At 33.0% G+C, this 23,483-nt stretch overlaps 1 pseudogene; it reads right to left on the bottom strand.

The window, feature by feature from the left end:
- Positions 1-18,336: 18,336 nt before the first annotated feature.
- LOC110600594 lies at positions 18,337-21,871 on the bottom strand (annotated as a pseudogene).
- Between the last annotated feature and the right edge of the window lie 1,612 nt (positions 21,872-23,483).

The following is a 23,483-nucleotide window of genomic DNA, read 5'->3' as shown; positions in this document are numbered from 1 at the left end:
AAGTTGCAACTTCAATTCTATGCACTTAAGGTTACTTTCTCAACTTCATTGTGCATTTGCATTCTTCAAAGGAATAAATTGTGAGTGATGTAATGCATATTGAAATTATTTAACTATGAATATTGGATATTTTAGTTGATGTGACTACTTAGCATCGCACTTGATATATATTCTTAGAACAATTCATTCATTTTTTATTCTCTCTATTTGAAATAAAATTTTTTTTAAAAATTTAATTCAATTGATTTCTTTTTAATATTTTTTTTATTTATGATGAATGAATTTAATTATTTTTAGTTTAAAAAGTTTTCATTATAAAAAATAAAAATCTTGCATAATTTTTCAAGAATTTATTTAAATTTTTTTTTTATAAAATAAATCATGTCAAATCAGGGGATTATGATTAGATGTAAAGATGACAGATTTGAGTTGTAGGGTAATTTTTAGATAAATCTGGTCTACTATAAATGCAAAACAGATTAAAATTGATCCATCTGATTTTTTCATGCAGGAATCTATTTATTTGAGATATTTATCTATATCTCAAATTCATGATAGATTAAGTTTATAAAGTTTTTTTCATTAAATTGTAATATTGTATATTTAATAAAATTGGTTATGAATTTTCCATAAAATAATTTGATGTTGCCGTTGCTTGTGAGATTCACTCGTTTGAGAAATTTGTTGTAGAGATGATGGGATAATGAAGTTTTATATTTAAGAATTTTGTTATTGCAAACTTTAAACTGCAAAAACTGATTGTATTAAGAATGTCACATACTAAAAAATTAAATAATTAATTAATTAAATTTTAAATGCAGTAATTGAAATTGAATAAGAAGTCTTGATTCATTTGCGTTTTTCATGTGCAGAGAAAATAGCACTTGTGATGGAAAAGATCGAATTAGTCTCTTTATGGTGGTAGACATGGAAATAGTCTCTTTATTGGTTTACAAATGCAGGAAGCGTTGAAAAAGAAAGGAAAAAAGATGATAACTCCCCCATATGATGGTAGACATTATCCATGCGAATGTTGGACAATCTCTCCAAAAATAATTGAAAATTGTTGTCACTATCTAGCAAACTAATCCTGACGCATTCTGGGCCAACTCCGAAGTGTCTCCCACTCCTCGTCAAGATCTTGTTAGAACGGAGGAAGCTCTCACAGTCTTCAATAGGTTCTTCGCACTTCAACTATACATGTTGCACATGTAATTCCATCATATTTCTTTACATGCACAAAGGATATTTTTGTTTGTGCATATTAGTCGAGATTGATCACTTTGTTTTTGTCTCCACTAGGGAAAGTAGCTGCGGAGGACAACGAAGAGGACAAGGATAGATGCGCCCTCTGCGTAGGGAGTACCTCACTGAAGGAATCGACAATAGCCATGTGCTCTCTCTTTATGTCAACATTTTCGTACAACAGCCTCAATATGAAACTCACCTTTATTCCCAGAGAAATCACCAGCAAGTTCCTCACTGTGAAGACGTTCCGAACGTGGCCATTTTTCTTCCCAACAATGGTGAGAAAGCAGAGTCGAATACAGAGTGCTTTCAAGAAAGCATCAAACAAAATAGAGCTTATAGATGTTTTCAGAATCTGGTTAGATGTGAGTAGTACAAAACCTAGAGGAAGGAGTTTAGCCCAAAGTCTAGAAGACAACTACAAAGGCCTTTGGGAAAAGGTGTGAGTAGTGCCTTGACCTACAACATACGCAATTTGGACAGAGAAGATTTGGAAGGGTACTGAATGATGAGTATGAGGCTTTGAATGGAATCTAAAAACTCATATAACCGATTGAAATCAGTGAGATTCCTTATTTTTAGAGCATTTCAGCGAAAGAAAATTGTCAAAATTTACTGAAAAGCAATAAAATATTTTCAGAAGTTTGCAAAATATCAGAAGAGAAATGTTAAGATTGGCATGACACTTATATGCGGTGGCAGGTTTATTGCCCAACCTCGAATACACTTGCGATAGGGAAATTTTCTTAGGAATCAAGAAATCTCACCCACTATTCTCCTGAAAAAGTATCTAGTTTTCTATGCTAGATCTCGAGAAAATACAAGGCATTATCATTAAATCCTCAAAATGATAATAAATCCCGAAATATATGTAGGCTATATTATTAATGAGTTGCAAAACTCACAACTTTTTCTTTATTTAATTTCATAATTTTGCTGTAATTTTGGTATAAATATTCAATTTTTACTTAGAATTTAATTTTGGATAGATTTTTAAGCAAAAATTGAGAAAAGGAATGAAAAGATGCTAAATTAAAGAATTCTTGGACTGAAAGGTTACAACCTTGGCCAAACCTGTACCCCATGGAAAGCTTCAAAAAGTGCCACCTTATGAGATTTTGCCACCTAAGTAAGGATAATATCAGTTTCAAGTTGGATCAAACACAATCAGATTAGGACAGGAATAAGATAGGAGTAGTAGAGTTTATTTTAAATTATTGAATTTTATCTTTTTTTTTCCTATATAAAGGCTCCTAAAATTAAACATAGGCATCACATATTTTTCTCATCTCCCCTCCTCTCTTAGTGCCACCGCCTCCTCTCTCTTCGTTCTCCATCTTCTTCTTTTCTTATCTTTTTCTTTTCTCATTCTTTTATTTAGTTTTGCAATTTTATTATGGCTCTTAGAGGCTATACAATGATTTTCAGTTGGAGGTTAATTTAAATTGAGATTTTATTCAAATTATAAGATTATGTGCTTCAACTCTTTTCATCTTATTTCTATTTTCTGGTAATTTCTGAATTCGAGAAACACCACCTCCATTATTGTTTTCTTGAAAATTCAAGGGGTTTATTGAATCTCTTGGGAAAACAACATATTGCTAATTAACCCAATTAAATTCGTAATTATTGAATTGGTTTAATAACAAGTAGCAATTAACGTATTAGTTTATGTTAAGGAATTAGGATATTTGATTTAAATAAATCGCGTGTTTTTATTAATCAAGTTTGTGTTCTTCTCTTTTAATGCAGCTGACTAATTAGATTACATGCGTATTGGGGTTGTTAATTAACTAGAAATTAATTTAAACGCGAAACGGATTAATTTATTTATAAGGAAGAATTGGTGGGATTCGCGTGTTTAACCACCATAACCAAACAATAAATAATAACATGAAATATTTGTTCTAACTAATTATCAACTGCCAAACACCTCAATTTGATTACATTCAGCTGAATTTTTAACTAATTATTTGTTTCTCAAATTTAATTTCATTGTTTATTTTTCTTTTAAGTATTTTTTGCTTGTCCAAGACAAAAAAACTAATTTCATAAACAATTCTTTTCTTTTTGTATTAAACTACTCTTTTATTTTAACTAGTCATCTAAATTAAATAGAGTTAAGTTTTTTGTGGAATCGATACTCACTTACCCTATCTACAAGTTTTTATTAATCAATAAGGGAAGTAAAATTAAATTGACAGAATCGACACCTATTAATTACTAAAAATAAATTATTATTTTGTTATATTGAAGCACAAGTGTAAAAGGAATATTAAAAACTACTAAAACTCTCATCCTTTATTTTTCTTGGTTAATTATTTTTTAGATTTTCTTTCTTTATTTTTTTTTCATTTTTTATTTCCATTTCCATTTCCTTGGATTTTCTTTTTCCTTAATGTCTTATCATTATCGAGTTGTAAACAAATGGAGTCTTTGCTTGGATTGAGAATTAACATAGTTTTATTTTTGGTGACTCCTGCAATATACTACTAGTTTAATTGTTTTTTTCAATAGGGGAAAAAAGATTTTTCCATTAGTTATCCCAGCTTCGAAGCAACTTGACCTTAATTCATTTTAATCGAATAGTAAAAAAGGTTTTTCATAGCTACCTCACACATGGTAGATCTTTGGGGGATCTGATTCTCAAAAGCACAAAAAAAAACTTACGATGTTATTAACAATTATTAATAATAGTATTTAATTAAAAAAATTATGTTTAAAAAAAAATAAAAACCACAAAACAGCGTTCTGGACAAGTGACTATAACGACTCAACAAACTGTCAAATTCTCCATGATTAAATATATTGAATTCTTCTTTTGTATATATTACATGTCGTCATTTATAGACTATTTTTTCTTTGTCCTAAACTTGCAAGAATTTATTAATTAACTTACAACATTAACAGTCTAATTTGTTTCCTATGTTGGTTTCCACTCTCTTCTTTTTCATATTTCAATTTTAGCATTGCTTATAAAAAAAACTTTAAAATAATATTTCTTCTATAAATATATGAGATTCCTTAGAATTCACCTGAATACCAAAAAAAAAAGTATTTTGTAATGCAATAAATTTATTGAATGGAATTGTTATGAGGATGGACTAGGTGCTATATGATTGAGAAAGTTGAATTTTATGTGCCTAAATTATTTTATGAGGACCAAATTAAAACAACTCATTTAATTCATTTGCAGTGATTTATTTTTTTTTTAAATTAACTTAATTTTTAAAAATAAAGTTGACATGGAGCAACTAGTCTTGGACTTTATGGCAGATTTGGACCGATCCTAATTTTTGCTGCCGACGTCCGATGGAGACCCACGATACGCACAACTTTCAAAAGTGTGGCGAAAGCCATAGCCTTGTCACAAAGTTCGATATGAAAATTCTATCATTTAGGGGGTCAATTTTACATTTTATTTATTTATTTTGAATATTTTAGATATTTTCATAATTTTTCATATTAGGGTTTTGTTTCTATTATAAATATCATTCCTTGGTATTAGAAACTCACTTTTCAATCTTTGAGAAATTTCAATAAGACTTTTCGTCTTCTAGCCTATCTTTTCTCTTGTTTCGTCTTAACCAAACGATATTGGTTAAAACTCCTGACGGAGTCTAAATAGTCATTTATCAGAAGTTACTAAGATTAGATTGATGATGAGTCCGGAATGGAGTTGCGTTGTGATTGGATAGAACCTGCAAAGAAGAGAATGTGAGGTGATGGTGGATGCCCACAACAGCCACTTTGATGCTCAAGTTAGTATATTGGCGAGTAGAGAGAATGCAAAGAATTGCTCAGAGTTTTAGTATTAGAGAATAACATACCTTTGCCTTTTTGATCTTTTTCCATTTATACTGTAAGAAGGAGGAGGTAAATATGACATTTTTTGATAATCCAACAGTGATGTGCCGGTTGCTTGATATGGGATATCGCCATCTAATAGGTTGATAATCCCGCCATTATAGACATAATGAAGATACGCTATGTCGTGCTTGATAATGGTAATTTCGTGCCGAGACTCGTCCTGTCATGGAAAGAGGGGGTCTTGGAGGATGAACTGGATGTTAAGGTGTCCAGGTCTTCTTTTCCTCGGGCCGAACCACATTTCTTACTCGTCAAATCCTTGCCACGTGGTTCTGTCCTACAGTGATAGATTACGACTTTCCTTGGGTGATTGTCATGTAGTATCAGAGCTTCCCCGTTGGTCTTTGATTCTTCAGATTTGAACAGGATAACTGTCCTCGAGGTTTGGGTCATGTGGCCTCCTGAGATTCGTTTTAGGCTCCTCACGCCATTTTGCCTACCTAGCCTTTCCATGATGACTGCACTGGTTATCATGTCGCATTTAAAGCCAGCCATTGAAACCGTCTTATAAAAGCCCTTCATTTTCCCCCAAATCCATTTTTGCTATCTCTTATGATTCTTTGCTTTCAGAGAAAACTGTTTGCAACTTCTTCTTCACTTTTGCTCCTCATGAACTTGTACTCCTTACGATAATTTCCATTTTTCTTTTCTTCATTATGAATAGAAATACTTTGTCTTCCATTAGTGAGGATTCCGCCTCCAGCTCCTCTTCTGATGGCCTCATCCGAGCACCGGCCCCTATTGTTCTGTCGAGGGAGGCTCCAGAAAATGAAGGAGGTTTAATTAGTGAGACCTTGTCTGTCCTTTCAAAGTGCAACGTAGATCATTTGTATAATACTTACCATATTCCTCGATAGAATTTTTGGGTCTTGGCTCCTTCTCTCCACGTTCGTGTCAACGATTTGATTCCTGCTGAGAACGCTATCATTGTTTTTTAGAAGTATATGAAAACGGATCTCCGGTTCCCCCTGGACCCATTTGGGGAGGTTCTTCAATTTCACAGGCTTTCGATTGCCCAGCTTCATCCTAATAGCTGGAGAATCCTCATGGCTTTTAGTTCATCTGCCTCAATAATCATATTGAACCGAGTGTAGCGCTTTTCTCCCAGTTATACCAGCTATGTATCCATAAAAATGAAGAGTTTTAGTACTTCAGTAGCCAAAAGTACTTAACCATATTCAATCGGATGTCTTCCTCTTTGAAACAGTGAAAAATAAATTTTTTATCCTTCGTCACCGAACGTCGGGGAATTTTAGGTGTCTTCAAATGATTTGGCATTTCTGGTTTGAATTGAAGAAGGATGTGATCTGTCTGAGGAGAGAGGAGGATAAAGCTTTAGCCTTTCTCTTAACGATGGCTAAATTTCTAAATAAAATAGACATCACCTAGGCAATGAGGAACACGATTTTGTCTTGACAGAGCCATCTACAAGTAAATCAGACTCGGGGTCCTCACTCATCCAACCTTCCTAGCCTTGGCGAAGGCACTTTCTAGGCTCGGGATCAAGGTATTTCTCTTTCTGTCTTTTATATTTTTCGAACTGCCTTTCTTACTTACCTTTTATTTTTTTGTAGATATGGCTGGATCAAGCAAATTTGCTGAGGCGGCACATGCTACTTGTAAAGGCAAGGCTATTGTCGGGGTTGCTAGTCCCCCCTCTAAGCGTGCTTGCCCTTCGGTAGAGGTTATCATACTTCCTCCTCCCCCACCCCCTCCTACAATGGAAGGGTCAGCCCATCTACATCCTGAGCCTTCTCCCTCCGATGCTTCTAACTCTACCCTAGCCTCTAAGCTTTCTACTAACGTCTCCACCTCCTCCGTACCTACTCCTGCAAGCACTAAGGTTGAACCTTCCTAACCTCCGAGTATCCAGTTTTTGGTTTTGGTGCTAAACCGGGCACCCTTGCTTCTTGATGATCCCACTCTAGGACTCCTGCTAATCAAAGGTGCCCTAAGGCTTGCAGACCAGTGCCAGCTGAATGAGCTCAAGATAGACGAGCTTTTTGACAACTCTATACACTCTACCCTTAAGAGTGCCCTCTGCACTTATGTAGCCAAGGAGTGATACAAAGCCCTCAAGCAGTAGTCTGGTGTAGATGATAATGGATAGGAGGCTCTTGGTTGAGGAATGTTCAAGATTGAAGGCTCAAGTCGCTGAAGTTGAGGGTACCATGAAGGAGACCTTGGAGTCCATGGACAAGCTTCAGGCTGACCTTGATGAGGCCATTGCTTCCAAGTTGGGCTTAAGAATCAGGCTAAATCTGCCGAGGATCAAGTGGCCTTGTTGCAATGCCAAGTCTTAGAGCTATAGGCGCAAGCTGAAGAAGTCCGGACAGCCTGTACCACGATTGCTGGGCTCGAGGTAGAGCTCAAGCAGATAGTGGCTCAGGGAGGGGAGATATTTGTTTAAGGCTAGGATTCGGTGAAGAAGTAGCTAGCAAAGTGGTTTCTCTTTGAGTATTTTTCCTGGATAAACAACATTCTTCTCTAGGAGGAGGGTGAGATCGCAGAGGAGGGGGAGCGTGCTGAAGATACTCCTACTGACTGAGTCTCTAAATATAATGTAATATATGTGGAAAACACTGATGTGGTGGAGACTCAGGAGGAATCTGAAAATATCATTCCTCCTATGTAATCTTTTTTTTTTTAATGAAAGTTTATTATTTTATTTTCGAGTGTCTGCACACCTTGTTCATTTACAGTCTTTTTTTTCAAAACTTAAAACAATTTATTCTTGTTAAAGGATCGCTAAGGGTTAACACCCGTCCATCATGTTGGTAGTAAATATCTTGAAAATCCTTGAGTAATGGGGATAACACCCAGACGTGTAGCCTAGTATATACTTGCCTTAGGTCTGAAAGATCCTACGGGATCCCTCATGATCTTGACGCCAGTACTTGTCCTTAACACAAGGTGAGATTCACCCCATGACCCTTTGTGACCACTTTGAATTAATGCACTCATCCATGGATAGTCTGGCAGAAACCACCATGTGATCTAGCCTAGCGAAAACTGCCTTACGACCTTATTTAATGGGACTAACACCCGGATGATCTAGTAGAATCTACCTTGTAACCAAGCCTAGCAAAATCTGCTTTATGGCCTTGTTTAGTGGGACCAATGCTCGAATGGTCTAGCAGAACCCGCCTTGTGACTTGACCTAGCGGGACCTGCCTTGTGGCCTTGTTTGGTGGGATCAATGCCCGAATGGTCTAGTAGAACCCGCCTTGTTACCTGGCTTAGCGGGACCCGCCTTATGGCCTTGTTTAGTGGGACTAACAACCGGATGGTCTGGTGAAACCCACCTTATAGCCTTGTTTAGTGGGACCAATACCCGGATAGTTTGGCAAAACCCGTCTTGCGACCTGGCCTGGCGGAACTCGCCTTATAGCCTTGATTGATGGGACCAATGTTCGGATAGTCTAGCAGAACCTGCCTTATGACTTGGCCTGGTAGAACCTACCTTGTGGCCTTTTTTTGTCTCTTTAATCATTTTTCCTTTTTTGAGGAAGGCAATCCCATTAATCCTTATTACTGAAGAACACAACTTATGGAAATACCTCATTAAATTTATTATTAAAAAGAATATCCTCATATTACAAATATATCGAGAGTGGGGGACCACTTGGCTCCTCAAACTGTCTAGCTTGTAAAACTTCTACGCAAATGACCTCCGAGACTTAAAAGCTTTTTTACCAGTCCGGTAGTTATATTTGTAGTTTATTTACTTTCCCTTATCATCCCTAGGTCCTTCTGTTATTACATGTATGACCCCTACAGGTTCTCATTAGGGGTTGTTTCGGGGGTTTGTTCCTTGGGCTCAGGTCTCCTTTCTTCCCTTCCCTTCCTTGTGAATTCCAAAGAGTGTTGTCCCTTATCAGTCTCTCGATTTCATCCCTTAGTTGTCGACATTCTTCTGTCGTATGACCATGCTCTTCGTTGAAGTGACAATATTTTGTCCTGTTTCGCCTCTCTGCTTTCTCAGGGTTGAGCTTGGGTGGCTACCTTTTTTACCTGATTTCTTTTGAGCTTTGTCTATCAACTATTGATACGTTGCAGCTGGATTTTTGATTATGGAATCCATTAATTTGACATTACGAGTTTCTTTCTTCAATGCTTCGCATGCTATCTCATGATTCAGTTCTTCCACCTGTATGGCCTCAGTATTGAACTATAAGATAAAGCTCCTTAAAGACTCGCCCTCTTCTCAGCGGATCTTCCGTAAGTCAGAGGAAAGTTGATACGGGGCAACTAGCCTTGGATTTTACGGCAGAGTTGGACCGGGGCTAACTTTTATATTTTAATTATTATTTTGGATATTTTGGGTATTTTTACTATTTTGCATATTAGAGTTTTATTTCTATTGTAAATAGCCTCCCTTGGCTATTAGGATTTTAGACTCCTATTAGGATTAGGATTATTTTGCATATTAGAGTTTTATTTCTATTTAGCCTCCCTTGGCTATTAGGATTTTAGACTCCTATTAGGATTAGGATTATTTTATTTCTATTATAAATAGCCTCCCTTGGCTATTAGAAAGGGACTTTTCACTTTTCAATCTTTGAGGAATTTCAATAAGACATTTAGTCTTTCAGCTTATCTTTTCTCCTATTTCGTCTTAGCCAAACGATATTGGTTAAAACTCCTGACGGAGTCTAAATAGTCCTTCTTTTCTCTTATTTCGTCTTAATCAAACGATATTGGTTAAAACTCCTGACGGAGTCTAAATAGTCCTACATCAGATTGGTATCAGAGCGAAGTTCGACCATGGCAGATAACCAAGAGGCGCGACTTGCTACGATTGAGGCATCCTTAGCAGAATTGAAGGAGATGATCAGACAACTGATCCTACAGCAGGGAATCCACCAACCCACCGTTGCCGCACACCCCCAACCAGTCGCCAATCCTGTGGCCGTCAATCCTGTGGCCACCATTCCTATGGCCGCCAATCCTAAGGTCACCTATGTGGTGAAAAAAATCTTATGTTCAACAAAACAGGAGGATGAGACGCAAAGGAAGAAGATTTTTCAGGCAAAGTGTCGAGTAGGAGAGGCAATTTGCAGGCTAATTATAGATAGCTGCAGTTGTGAGAATCTGATAGCTAAGCAATTGGTAGAAAAATTACAGTTGCCTACACAGCCTCACCCCTCACCCTACAAAGTCGGATGGATCAAGGAAGGACCGACAATTGAGGTCAACAGAATCTGCAGCGTGCCTATCTCGATCGGTAAATCTTATACTGAACCTGTTAATTGTGATGTTGTGGATATGGATTGCTGTGGAATTTTGCTAGGTCGCCCTTGGCAATTCGACGTTGATGCTTTGCATAAAGGGAAGGAGAATTCATACATGTTCATGTGGAATCAAAAGAAGATTACTATCTTGCCTTCCGGTTCTGCGAAACATTCTAAGGTGGAAGGGAAGCATACTGTTGCTGTTTCTACGGGAGTGCAGAAGCTATCAGGCGCAGTTGAGAAATCTGAAGGCACACTAGCCTTATTGATGAGAGCAAAAGGTACAATGGAGGATGCACCATCTTTACCACCGCCCGTCAAAGAGTTGTTAAAGGAGTTTCCTAAGATAGTGGAGGAGTCATCAAAGCGTCCACCCTTGCGGGATATCCAACATCAGATTGATCTCATTCCTGGATCAAAATTACCGAATCTGCCTCATTACAAGATGAGTCCAAAGGAGAGTGAAAACCTCCAAGGCCAGGTGGAATTTGCTTACAACAGTATTGCAGCAAGCAACTTGACAAAGCAGCACGTGGATGTTTTCAAACAGGAGCGTGGTGGAGGACAGAAAAAGCTTGACGCCAAGAAGATTGGTCCATTCCGGATCATTCAGAAGATCAATGACAATGCCTATGCTCTTGACCTCCCACATGAAATGAAAATTTCGAAGACGTTTAATGTGGCAGATCTATTTCAGTACTACCCTGCTGATGACAACTCGAGGACGAGTTCTTTACAAGTGGAAGGGAATGATACGGGGCAACTAGCCTTGGATTTTACGGCAGAGTTGGACCGGGGCTAACTTTTATATTTTAATTATTATTTTGGATATTTTGGGTATTTTTATTATTTTGCATATTAGAGTTTTATTTCTATTGTAAATAGCCTCCCTTGGCTATTAGGATTTTAGACTCCTATTAGGATTAGGATTATTTTGCATATTAGAGTTTTATTTCTATTTAGCCTCCCTTGGCTATTAGGATTTTAGACTCCTATTAGGATTAGGATTATTTTATTTCTATTATAAATAGCCTCCCTTGGCTATTAGAAAGGGACTTTTCACTTTTCAATCTTTGAGGAATTTCAATAAGACATTTAGTCTTTCAGCTTATCTTTTCTCCTATTTCGTCTTAGCCAAACGATATTGGTTAAAACTCCTGACGGAGTCTAAATAGTCCTTCTTTTCTCTTATTTCGTCTTAATCAAACGATATTGGTTAAAACTCCTGACGGAGTCTAAATAGTCCTACATCAAAAGTTTTCTAGGAGGTATGCAAGTAATAAATCAAAATTTGAATAACGTAGCAAACTGTGTAAAGTTTTAAATTAAACCTGGGCTCAGATGTTGGTACCATTTCTGAGCTGAACCCATGAGTGTTGAGGGGAACACTTGGCATAATACAAAGTCGTTGACATCCTGAAGCTTCATAGTCATCCTGAAGATTGCTAGTTGGCTCCTAGGATCTACTGTTCCATCATACTTGTCCAAGCTAGGTAACTTGACTTAGTGGAAAATGTTTCTGCTAAGATCTCTCCCAAAAGAGGCGAGACACCATCTAAGTTGAAATCTTCTTCTTGCTCCTTTTGGTACCTTTGCACGGCTCGTACTACCTTCCAATCAACGCCTTTTGGAGCCTCGTCTGATTCATCTTCGGACTTAGCTCCCCCTTTGAGCTGCATTCTGACCGCTTCTGTTCGAGCTTTTGGGGTATCCATAGAGGCTTCTTCTTTCTTCCGGGATCCATTTTTTATGCCTTTTCCCGAGTTTTATACCGACATATGGTAGCCTACAACCTTTGGATATACTGAAGTATTTGTTCATTATTTAAATTAGTGAGATTTATTTCATTGACCACTTGGGGTGTGTTTTCTCTACCGTCAGGGGCAGAAGAAATGATGACTCTCTCGTTGATAGCAATATTGGTAGCAACTTGCAAACTACTGCCATTTTGGAGGTGAAAGGAGAGTGAGGTTTCTTTTCGAGAAAAGGAGTAGGAGATCGGTTGTAATCCATATTGAAATTATTTAACTATAAATTTTAGATATTTTAGTTAATGTGACTACTTAGCATCACACTTGATATGTAGTCTTAGAACAATTTATTGATTTCTTATTCTCTCTATTTGAAATAAAAAAAATTATTGATTTCTTATTCTCTCTATTGATTTCTTTCCTCTAAACTGATTTTTATCATATTTTAAAATTTTAAAATTTTTAATTCTAGTTAATTAGTGTCAAAATTAACTTCATATTTAAAATTTTTTTTCGTTTAAAATTTATGTACATTAACATATACGTTTTTTTCTTCTAAATGATATCCTGACATTCCACGCGAATGATGTTTATGATAACTTAAAATATTTTATTATTTTTGTCAGATTTAAAATAAATTCACGTGAATAATATTTGTCGTAACTTCAAATATTTTATTGTTTTTGTCAGATTTAAAACAAATTCACGTGAATAATGTTTGTCGTAACTTCAAATATTTTATTGTTTTTGTCAGATTTAAAACAACTTCACGTGAATAATGTTTGATGTAACTTAAAATATTTCAACATTTCTGTCAGTATTCAAAACAATTTGACGCGAATTATATTTCTTGTAACATAAAATATTTGATTATGTTTGTCAGTATTTAAAATAATTTCACGTGAATTGTATTTCTTGTAAATTAAAATATTTTATTATTTTTGTCAGTATTCAAAACAGTTTCACGTGAATTGTATTTTTCATAATTTAAAATATTTTATTATTTTTGTTAGTATTCAAAACAATTTCATGTGAATAGTCTTCTTCTGACATAATAAACCATTATAATTAGCCATTCACGTGAATGATTATTGTCATATCTTTTAAAATATTTCTATTTAATTTCTTGTCTCGACCTCGATAAATATCGTGTATATCTTGTATAAATACCCTAGCAACCTTCCATTGAGATTCAATCAAAATCTTAGTGTTTGAAGTGTAGGATAAGTTTTAGCTAGTTCAGCACAAGGTGCGGCTTTTGGAAGACGAGTGATTGTCTTCTTAGAAGTTGAAGGCATGGTCTAGAAAGTTGCATCTTCAATTCTATGCACTTAAGGTTACTTTCTCAACTTAATTGTTTATTTGCATTCTTCAAACAAATAATTATGAGTGATGCAATGCATATTAAAATTATTGAACTATAAATTTTGGGTATTTTAGTTGATGTGACTGTCTAGGATCACACTTGAAGCACGAGCGTAAAAGGAATATTAAAAGCTGCTACTCCCATTCTTTGTTTTTCTTGGTTTATTGTTTTCTAGATTTTATTTTTCTTTTTTATTTTTCTTCCTTTTACATTTCCATTTCCTTTCCTTTTCTTTTTCCTATTAATTATGCTTTTCAAAGATGTCTTATCACTACTGAGTCGTAAACAAATGGAGTCTTTATTTTGAGCTGAGAATTGATAGAGTTTTATTTTTGATGACTTCTGCAATGTACTACTAATTTAATTAGTTTGGAGCCGCTTGAATTTAATTTATTTTTAAGGAATAATTTTAAATGTTTTAATCCAAAAAGAAACATGTAACTTTTACATGAATATTTGAAAATTTAAGTGAATGAATTTTATAATGTTTCAGAAAAACTTTCAATACTTTTTAAATGTTAGGAACAATTTCAATATAATATATATATATATATTATATTTGCATAAGTGATTATATTTTCTTTCTTTTTAAGTGCTTTTAAAGACTCATGAGAATGGTTCCATCTTATTTTTAATACTGTCCTCTTTTAACTTTGCACATAAAATCATCTTTTCTTTAAATAATATCCTAAAATTTTAACGTAAATAATATTTGTCGTCTTTCCTTTAAATAATATCCTAAAATTTTAACGTAAATAATATTTGTTAAACTTAAAATATTTTATTATTTTATTAGATTTAAAACAACTTCACGTGAATAACTTTGTCGAAACTTTAAATCTTTTATTATTTTTGTTACTATTCAAAACAACAAATTTAAAACAACTTCACGTGAATAACTTTTTCGGAACTTTAATCTTTTTATTATTTTTGTTACTATTCAAAACAATTTCACGTGAATTATATTTCTCGTAACTTAAAATATTTTATCATTTCTATTAGTATTTAAAATAACTTCACGAGAATTGTATTTCTCGTAATTTAAAATATTTTATTATTTTTGTCAAAATTCAAAACAGTTTCACGTGAATTATATTTCTCATAACTTAAAATATTTTATTATTTTTATAAGTACTCAAAACAACTTCACGTGAATAGTTTCTTCCTGACCTGATAAATCATTATAGTCAACTATTCATGTAAATGCTTATTGTCGTATCTTAAACAAAATAATTTTTAAAATATTTTTATTTAAATTGATCTTGTATAAATATCTCAGCATCCTTCCATTTCGAATCACTCAAAATCTTAGTGTTAAAAATGTATGATTTGTTTTAGCTAATTCAGCATAAGGTATAGCCCTTTGAAGACAAGTGATGGTCTTCTTAGAAGTTAAAGGCATGATCCGTAAAGCTATATCTTCAATTCTATGCACTTAAGGTTACTTTCTCAACTTAATTATTTTTTATTTATTTTATGAGGTCCAAACTAAAATAACTCATAGAATTCATTTCCAATGATTTAAAATAAATAAATTTTTATAAAATTATATATAATTTTATTTTTTAAATTCAAAAAGTTCAATATCTTTATTTTAAATGAAAATATATTAATTAATTTAAAACTTTACGAAACTCTTAATTTCAATTAAAAAGAAAAACATAGTAAAAAGCCTTCTCCAATCCAATTAGTTTAAATGAGAAATGACAAAATATTTAACAATATGATTAATGTATATGTATCTCCTTTAGATTTGCATAAGTTATATTTTCTTTCTTTTTAAGTGTTTTTAAAAACTCACGAGAATGATTCCATCTTGTCTTTTGATACTATCCTCTTTTAATTTTACACATAAAATTATTTCTTTTTTTTAAATGATATCCTAAACTTTCATGTGAATAATATTTATCATAACATAAAATATTTATTTATTTTTGTCAAATTTAAAACAACTTCACGCGAATAAAATATTTATTTATTTTTGTCAAATTTAAAACAACTTCACGCGAATAATTTTGTCGTAACTTAAAACTTTTTACTATTTTTGTTACTATTCAAAACAATTTCATATGAATTATATTTCTCGTAACTTAAAATATTTTATTATTTTTGTTAGTACTCAAAATAAGTACTCAAAATAACTTCATGTAAATTATATTTCTTGTAATTTAAAATATTTTATTATTTTTATTAGTATTCAAAACAATTTCACGTAAATTGTATTTCTCATAACTTAAAATATTTTATCATTTTTATCGATATTCAATATAACATCGTAAAATATTTTATTATTTTTGTCAATATCCAAAATAACTTTACGTGTATAGTCTTTTCCTAAACCATTATAGTTAACCATTTTTCTAGAGGATTACTGTTATATCTTAAATAAAATAATTTTTAAAATATTTCCATGTAATTTCTTACCTCAATAATATCATATAGATCTTGTATAAATACCTGGCAAACTTCCATGGCGAATCACTCAAAATCCTAGTGTTAAAAATGTAGGATTAGTTTTAGCTAGTTCAACACAAGGTGTGATTTCTGGAGGACAAGTGGTTGTCTTCTTAGAAGTTGAAGGCATGGTCTGTAAAGCTGCATCTTTAATTCTATACACATAAGGTTACTTTCTCAACTTAATTGCTCATTTGCATTCTTCAAATAAATCAAAATTTAGCTTATTATTAGATTTTATCCTCCTCTTGTTGTTTTATTTTTTATTTTTTTTATATATAAATTATGAGTGATATACTGCATATTGAAATTATTTAACCATATATTTTGGATATTTTAGTTAATGGGATTACTTAGCATCACACTTGATATATAGCTAGTCTACGAAACAGTTTATTAATTTTTTATTCTCTCTATTTAAAATAAAAAATTCATTGATTTCTTATTCTATCTATTGATTTTCTTCCTCTAAACTGATTTTTATCATATTATAAAAAATTTTAATTCTTGTTAATTAATGTCAAAATTAACTTTATATTTAAATTTTTTTCATTTTAAATTTAAGTACATTAAGATATACATTTTTTTTCTTCTAAATGATATTTTGATATTTCAGGTAACTTAAAATATTTTATTATTTTTGTCAGATTTAAAATAAATTCACATAAATAATGTTTGTCGTAACTTAAAATATTTTATTATTTTTATCAGCTTTAAAAAAATTTCACGTTAATAATATTTATTGTAATTTAAAATATTTCATCATTTATTTCAGTATTCAAAACAATTTCACATGAATTATATTTCTTGTAATTTAAAATATTTGATCATGTTTGTCAGTATTTAAAACGACTTTATGTGAATTGTATTTCTCGTAAATTAAAATATTTTATTATTTTTGTCCGTATACAAAACAGATTCACCTGAATTGTCTTTTTCGTAAATTAAAATATTTAATTATTTTTGTTAATATTCAAAACAGTTTCACGTATTTCTCAATTCAAAATCATTTTAAGTGTATAGTCTTTTTTGACATGATAGACCATTATAGTTAGTCATTCACATGAATAATTATTGTCGTATCTTTTAAAATATTTCTATTTAATTTCTTGCCTCAATAATAACACGTAGATTTTGTATAAATATCCTAGCAATCTTTCATTGAGAATCAATCAAAATCTTTGTGTTAGAAATGTAGGATTAGTTTTAGGTAGTTTAGCACAAGTTGTGGCTTTTGAAAGACCCAACTTAATTGCACATTTGCATTCTTCAAAGGAATAAATTGTGAGTGATGTAATGCATATTGAAATTATTTAACTATCAATATTGGGTATTTTAGTTAATGTGACTACCTAGCATCGGACTTGATATATAGTCTTAAAATAATTTATTGATTTCTTATTCTCTCTTTTTAAAATAAAAAATTTTATAAAAATTCAATTCAATTGATTTTTTTTAATATATTTTTTTATAATAAAAGAATTTAATTACTTTACTTTAAAAAGTTTTCATTATAAAAAATAAAAATCTTGGATAATTTTTTAAGAATTTATTTAAAATTTTTCTTATGAAATAAATAATGTCAAACCAGGGGATTATGATTAGATGTAAAGATGACAGATTTGAGTTTGTGGGTAATTTTTAGATAAATTTGGTCTACTATAAATGCAAAACAGATTAAAATTGATCCATATGATTTTTTTATTTTTTCATGCATGAATCTATTTATCTGAGATATTTATCTGTATCTCAAATTCATGATAGATTGAGTTTAGAAAGTTTTTTTCATTAAATTGTAGTATTGTATATTTAATAAAATTGGTTATGAATTTTCCGTAAAATAATTTGTTGTTGCCGTTACTTGTGAGATTCACTCGTTTGAGAAATTGTTGCAGAGATGATGGGATAATGAAGTTTTATATTTAAGAAATTAGTTATTGCAAACTTTATACTGCAAGAACTGATTGCATTAAGAATGTCACATACTAAAAAATTAAATAATTAATTAATTAAATTTTAAATGCAGTAATAGAAATTGAATAAGAAGTCTTGCTTCATTTGCGTTTTTCATGTGCAGAAAAAATAGCACTTGTGATGGAAAAGATTGAATTAGTCTCTTTACGATGGTAGACCTTGAAATAGTCTCGTTATGGGTTTACAAATACAGGAAGCGTTGAAAAAGAAAGGAAAAAAGAAAAAAGATTATCCGTGTGAATGTTGGACGATCTCTCCAAAAATAATTGAAAATTGTTGTCACTATCTAGCAAACTAATCCTGACGTATTCCGGACCAACTCCAAAGTGTCTCCCACTCGTCGAGATCTTGTTAGAATGGAGGAAGCTCTCACAGTCTTCGACAGGTTCTTCGCACTTCAACTATGCAAATGTTGCACATGTAATTCCATCATATTTCTTTACATATACAAAGGATATTTTTGTTTGTACATATTAGCCGAGATATTGATCATTTTGTCTTTGTCTCCACTAGGGAAAGTAGCTGCGGAGGAGGACGAAGAGGACAAGGATAGATGCGCCCTCTGCGTAGGCAGTAACTCAATGAAGGGATCGGCAATAGTCATGTGCTCTCTCTTTATGTCAACATTTTCGTACAACAGCCTCAACATGAAACTCACATTTATTCCTAGAGAAATCACCAGCAAGTTCGTCACTGTGAAGACGTTCTGAACGTGGCCATTTTTCTTCCCAACAAAGGTTAGAAAGCAGAGTCGAAGGAACAGAGTTCTTTCAAAAAAGCAACAAGCAAAATAGAGCTTATAGCTGTTTTTCAGAATCTGGGTAGATATGAGTAGTGAAAAACCTAGAGGAAGAAGTTTAGCCCAAAGTCTAGAAGACAACTATAAAGGCATTGGGAAAAAGTCTGAATAGTGCCTCGACCTACAACATACGCAATTTGGGCAAAGAAGATTTGGAAGGGTACTGAATGATGGGTACGAGGCTTTGAAAGGAATTTAAAAACTCATACGAACCGATTGAAATCAGTGAGATTCCTTATTTTTAGAGCATTTTAGCGAAAGAAAATTATCAAAATTTACTGGAAAGCAACAAAATATTTTCAGAAGTTTGCAAAATATTAGAAGAGAATTACTCAAAAGTTGAACGTAAGAAGTAGAAGCAAGAACAGAGGATCGATATTCACCATGTTCTTGAGCTTTGAAATGAAAATGAATGTTAAAACAACTACGTTGGCATTTCTTAATTTGTATTAAGAAAAAACAAAAGAAGAAAAAAAGAGAGAAATGGTACAATTGACATGGCACTAATATGTGGTGGTAGGTTTATTGCCCACCCTTGAATACATTTCCCATAAGGAATTTTTTCTCAAGAATCAACAAATCTCACCTCCTATTTTCCAAAAAAAGTATCTTAGTTTTTTATGCTAGATCTCTAAAAAATATAGGACACTATCATTAAATCTTGATAATAATAATAAATCCTCAAATATACACATGTTCTATTATAAGAATTAAATTATTATTTTATTATATTGAAGCACAAGCGTAAAAGGAATATTAAAAGCTACTACTCTTGTCTTTTGTTTTTCTTGGTTAATTATTTTCTAGATTTTTTTTTTTTTTACTTCTTTCCTTTATCATTTCCATTTTCTTGCTTTTTTTTTATCTTAATTATGTTTTTTAAAGGTGTTTTATTGTTATCGAGTTGTAAACAAATGGAAACTTTGTATTGGATCGAGAATTGATAGAATTTTATTTTTTGTGACTCTTTTAATTTACCACTAAGTTAATTGTTTTGAAGCAGCTTGAATTTAATTTATTTTTAGTTGAATAGTAATTTTTTTAAATGTTTTAATCCAAACAAAAACATGTAATTTTACATGAATTTTTGAAAATTTAAGCTAATGAATTTTATCATGTGTCAGAAAATTTTCAATACTTTTTAAATGTCGAGAACAATTTCAATATATACATATATATATATATATATATATATATATCCTTTAGATTTGCATAAGTGATTATATTTCTTTCTTTTAAGTGCTTTTAAAGACTCACGATAATGGTTTCATCTTGTCTTTGATACTGTTCTTTTTTAACTTTGCACATAAAATAGTTTCTATCCTTTAAATGATATCCTGAAATTTAACTTGAATAATATTAAACTTAAAATATTTTATTATTTTTATAAAATTTAAAACAAGTTCACGTGAATAACTTTGTCATAACTTTAAATATTTTATTATTTTTGTTACTATTCAAAACAACTTCATGTGAATTGTATTTCTCCTAACTTAAAAATATTTTATTATTTTTATCAGTATTCAAAATAACTTCACATGAATTGTATTTCTAGTAACTTAAAATATTTTATTATTTTTTCAATATTCAAAATAGTTTCACTTGAATTATATTTTTGATAACTTAAAATATTTTATTATTTCTATAAATATTCAAAATAACTTGACATGAATAGTCTTCTCTTGACCTGATAAACCATTATAGTTAACGATTAACGTAAATAATTATTGTCATATCTTAAACAAAATAGTTTTTAAAATATTCTATTTAATTTCTTGCCTCAATAATATCATGTAGATCTTGTATAAATACCCTAGCAACCTTCCATTGCAAATCACTCAAAATCTTAGTATTAGAAATGTAGAATTAGTTTTAGCAAATTGAGCACAAGGTGTGGCTTCTGGAAGACAAGTGATTGTATTTAGCAAGTTGCCTCAATAATAACCAAGTGATTGTATTTATTGATTTCTTATTCTCTATGCTTGAAATAAAAAAATTTGTAAAAATCCAATATAATTGATTTCTTTTTAAGATTTTTTTATTTACCATGAATGAATTTAATTATTTTTAATTTAAAAAGTTTTCATTAAAAAAAAATCTTGCATAATTTTTTAAAAATTTATTTAAATTTTTTCTTATAAAATAAATCATGTCAAACAAGAGGATTGTGGAAACATGTAAATATGACAGATTTGAGTTGTTGGGTAATTTTTAGATTAATATGGTCCACTATAAATGCAAAACAGATGAAAGTTGATCTGATTTTTTCATGCATGAATCTATTTATCTGAGATATTTATGTATATCTCAAATTCGTGATGGATTTTTTCATGCATGAATCTGGTCAGCACCTTTGCAGCTCATAGTTGCGAATCCTTGGAATGGTGTTGAGCTCGATGTATTTCACCATTCTTTTGGCGATCTCTCTATCTTTAACAAGAGCCCAACTGGTCTGCAGTGAGGAGAGAAGAGTTAGTCAAAATCAATGCAGCAGCTACCGTAGAAAGGTGGGATTTACAAATTACTACCCAATGCACATACCAGCACGCCCAGTGGTCTTGGAGACGGTGAACAACATAATATCGTAGTCAGCCGAAGAAGTGATCGGCGTGTACTGTGGCCAGTAGTAATCAAAATCGTGCACCAATACACCCTCACTTCTACTCAGCACAGAGTCCCTCACAAATCCATCTGGATAGTTCGGGCATCTCACCGGTTCGATAAATCACCCTTCTTTTGTGAAACTTCCAACATCTCCTTCCCATTTGTATAGCCCTGTCTTGAGGCATTCTGTTATTGTCTGATAAGACTGGAATGAGAGTGGAACCGATTTTAGTCCAAAGATGTGGAGGGAAGATTCTACCATCTCAGTGACGCAAACACACACTTACAGAAAAGTATGCAGCTGTAGATACAACACTGATGGGTTGGTCTGCATCTTGAGAAGAAAGTGCATATAGCACGGCTTGAAATAGCTGAGTAGAACCCATACCAACCACAAATGACGGTTCTCAGTAACTGCATTGCCAATGATTTTATGCAGTCTGACCACCTGTCTAGCAAACTTTGGTTCAAGAAAACAGCAAGGTTTTCCAATATCACAGAATTAGCTTATTAATTGCTATCCAGGGATCACGATTGTAGCCTTTGATGAAAGTAAGCCTGTACGCACCATTTTTTGTTAAGCACGTATTCACGTGCACTGTTTTCTGTTTTAATAAAACACGTACCCACGTGTTCTATATGGTTTTAATTTGTTAAGAGTCTGTTGCCCACGTATTCTGTAACCTGAGTCTTGCGGGATGTGGCTTCAAGGTCGGAGTAAATTTTGTTTTCAGTTTGTAATAGTTGATTTGATTCAGTATAAATAAGAATGAAAAGTCGAAACAAATTGATTGGCTAATTTTTCAATAACAGAGTTGACACTCTGCACAGAGCAACATTCACAATCTTGTAAGTCTGGTTTGAGAGAATTGCAGGTGGTCGTCAGTCCTGCTAGAGTGTTCGTAAGAGGAGGAGTGCTCCCGTTCGATAAAGGAGATCGGCTTCTCAGAGATTCGCTGCAGAGTCACAACAGGTCGGAGCTCGGCTCCTGTGTTCACTTGCTTTCAGGAGATCAGATTAAGAGGTTACAAGAGATCAGCCTCTCAGTCTTCACTTGGTATCAGAGCTCAGGACCTTGTTTATGCCCAAATACATGCCTCGGCACGAATCATCATCGTCGAGTGATGTCCGTAGTGGTAACGGTGACAATGGTGGTCAGACGACAGAAACTAGACAGATGACAGAAGCGGTAGTAAGAGCGCCCGTAAGAGAAGGGGGTGTCTCTCTACAGTATTCGCTCCTAACTAAGACAAATTATGCGGTTTAGGCAATCAAGATGCAAGTATATATGCAAGCTCAAGGTGTTTGGGATGTCGTTGAGTCGGAAGATCCAGTTGATCCTCGTTCAGACCGGATTGCATTGGCAGCAATCTTTCAAGGGATCACTGATAGAGCATATTTTAGTCCATATTTTCATGATCTTATTGATGTTTATTTGCACCGATTCTACCTAATTTTGTGATTTTAATAATGTTTTGCAAATATTAGGTGTGAAGAAACAAATTGGAGAAAATGCTCTTAAAAATGCCAAAGGAAGCCAAAATTCAGCAACCTTCGGAAGCACTTTCGGAAGCCAAAAACCAGTCACCTTCGGCGGCACTTTCGGCGGCCGAAAGAGGACTCTAGAGACAAAACTCTACCACCTTCGGCGGCACCTTCGGCCGTCGAACCTTGCATCCAGAGTCGAAATTCCAGCCTTCGAAACTCATTTTAGGCAGTCGAAAATCCCTCTCAACACTCTCTTTCCTCATTCAAGAAGCCATATCTTAAGTTGCCATATTTGAGGAGCCAAACAAGGGAAGTATTTTGAGATCCAAATCTTCAAGATTCACATTCAAATATTAGATTTCAAGATCCAGCTTATTAAGGAAGCCAAATCCAAAGATCACATGTTTCCCACTTCATGCCATGCACATTCAAATTTCAAAAGGAGGCTCCACCTTCCTTATTAGTGCATGAGTAGCCTCTTAACTCTTAAGGCAACATCTTGAAAACCTTAGGTAGCAATTAAAAAGACCAAAGATCCCCCACTTGCCCCCCATCACATGCATCTCGTTTTTGCCTTCACCCATGCACAAAGAAGGCACATATGGGACCAATGGCACTTTGGACAGCTTCTAAAAGACTCATGGACTACCACCAAACCCTAAGGAGCCTCTCAAGATCTATTTAAAAGCTTCAAG

Source organism: Manihot esculenta, chromosome 14, assembly GCF_001659605.2.
Source record: "Manihot esculenta cultivar AM560-2 chromosome 14, M.esculenta_v8, whole genome shotgun sequence".
Classification (NCBI taxonomy): domain Eukaryota; kingdom Viridiplantae; phylum Streptophyta; class Magnoliopsida; order Malpighiales; family Euphorbiaceae; genus Manihot; species Manihot esculenta.
Note: the sequence above shows the minus strand (reverse complement) of the source record. Positions and strands in the feature narration are given on the sequence as shown.